This window comes from Bremia lactucae, linkage group LG1 (genome assembly GCF_004359215.1).
Source record: "Bremia lactucae strain SF5 linkage group LG1, whole genome shotgun sequence".
NCBI classification, from domain to species: domain Eukaryota; phylum Oomycota; class Peronosporomycetes; order Peronosporales; family Peronosporaceae; genus Bremia; species Bremia lactucae.
The window spans coordinates 11936078-11938723 of NC_090610.1; positions in this window are offsets into that span (position 1 = coordinate 11936078).

Here is a 2646-nt window from a genome sequence, read left to right on the forward strand (position 1 = left end):
TAAACCCTAAACCCTAAACCCTAAACCCTAAACCCTAAACCCTAAACCCTAAACCCTAAACCCTAAACCCTAAACCCTAAACCCTAAACCCTAAACCCTAAACCCTAAACCCTAAACCCTAAACCCTAAACCCTAAACCCTAAACCCTAAACCCAGCACCATACACCATTGCAAAGATTATATAAGTAGTGACACTGTTAAAACTAATAATAGCAAAAGAATATGAAAAAGTATACATTCAAATACGAAACATACTTATCATTTTTAAAACACGAAGGCACACCTACTGTTAATGGCCAACTTTTTTTATCTAATACGAGCCAAGCGGATAAAAAAAACTGCTAAAATTATTGCTGTGATGACGGTTTTATTTGCAATTTTAGTATAGTAGACCTACAGCATTTGGATCTTACACATTACAGCGCAAGCCTTTGCAAGGCAATTACATTTCACTTACATCAAAACGGGAATCGAACTCTATTTCTACTCTAAAGACTGACTTTGGCTCAAGTACGCTTAATATAAAAAAAACTCTATCCGCTAAGATCAAATCACTGAAAGATTTATAGCTGGTGGCCAACACGTGTCGGCCCCGTAAACGGATATGGTGTCACCAATTAATGTTTAAAAGGTACTACCTCTAGCGTGTATCCCGCCCCCAACAACTTTCTTAGCAGGGCAACTGCATTTGATTGACATCGTTCAACCTCATTCCAGCAACTTTGAGTGGCATTACCTTTTCATTCTATATAGTACCCCGAACAGTAACAGATAACTGTTGCAGCTGCGCATAGAGCAATCGAACAGCCCTTCACGTCGTCCGCTTTATGGCGGCATCTGTAATGGGGCACACATCGGTTGGAGAACCGTTGTTGTGGTACATTTACTTTATGGGTAAAATACCCTTTTATCTAATTTTAAAATAGCTAGTTACTTAAATTCCATTTATTATGGGTAATAATTGTGGTCGCCGCCAGATATAAATCTGGCGGCAACATCTATTTTAATTAGCTAGGGAAGGTTTTTAGATTTAAATAATTGAATAAACTTCAGTTCCCCTTTTGATCTAAAAGCGTTAAGTGTCTTCCTAAGGCTTGCGCATTGATCTGTAAGAGATAGAAGCCTTTCTAAGGCATATCCTCTTGGGCACGAGTTGCCACTTGGTTCTATGAACACCTGAATCCCTTGAACTAGAATTCCTTAAGCTTTAGTAGCTTGTACGACTCCCTGAGTTGTTAAACCCATTAGTTCAATAGAACTAAGTGACTCTCTGAGTCTGAAAGTCTTCCTCTGACTTTAGGAGCGAGGTAGCTCCGCTACACCTGGTAGCACCCGTAGTCAATCTAAGCCTGAGTCTTAAAAAGACTAATTTCTCACGAAAATAAGAGGTTCCAGAATTGTCAGAAACGCAACGCGCCGCTTATGACAAACTCAAAACCTTATTCGGGCTTGAGCACGTCAAATTTATTATCTCCCAGGGACCAGAGGTCCTGCATGCAAGGCTTGAAGCCTTCATCCGAAGCCTCCCTGATCGGTCAGGTACAGGACCATTTAGCGGCATCTATGCCAACCCGGTACTTCTCGGTACCTGACTCAGAGCCGAGGGCTCGCCCTCTTACTGTAAATGTGAATACATTTGAGGAAAACGTGGGAGAAAATCCCTCTTTTTGGATTCAGCAGATGGAAATGTCCATTGATTCCGCCTTGTTCTTAACAGAACGGCAAAAGGTGGCTATGGCCATTTCCAAACTTGGAGGTAGAGCCATGGAGTGGGCACTATCGTGCAGCACGTCCAAAAAAGACGCTATTCCCTCATGGGATTCGCTGAAACAGCAAATGACCAGCATGTTTGCACCGCCTGATCAGGCTTTTCGCATGCGAGCACGGCTCCTAGCGACTCGACAGGGTAAAAGAGCCCTAGGGGACTTTGTCCAGGAGTTGAGAACTCTCTTGCATGTATGCACTAAGACCCGGTGCAAGAAGCAATTGTAGTGACCATATTTATGGGGGTCTCAATGAGGGCGTTGCCCGGACGGAATTGTTCCGATCTCATCCGGCTACGTTCGAAGAGGCAGTTGCCATAGCGCTACGCGCCGAGTTCGACTTTAAGTCTGCTCGCGTTAGCACGCCTGTGTACCGAACAAGCTCTTCGAGCACATAAGTTCCGTCTAATAGAGCGGAACCTATGCATCTAAGCCTCGTTGTGGAAGGGGAAGAGACTCTTCAAGCTGTGAAACAGCATAAGACCATCCGTAGATGTTATATGTGCGGAAGCACGAAACATTTACGTCCGGCCTGCCCTCTTCGAAATTCGCGTAAAGTTCGAAAGAGCTCCAACCCTCCGACCTATGCCAGAGATCTGGTACGGTGCGGGAAAACGTCGATACCCAGTAGGTGCGGGGCGCCCTACTGGGGAAGACCTAGGCTCTGTTGAACCTCTAGGAGGTGAGAATAAACAGAACCTAGCTTCAATTAGCTCGGTGCTTAATGGCACGGGGCGAGAGTACAAGCCTGGCTTGCTAGTCGCTCAAGCGACTGTAAAGGGCTTTGATAAGCCGTGGTCAATTTTAATTGACTCAGGAGCGTCTTGCAATTATGCTCGACGCCTTTCCCTTGAAGGAAGTCAACAATACGTTGAGGCGCTTA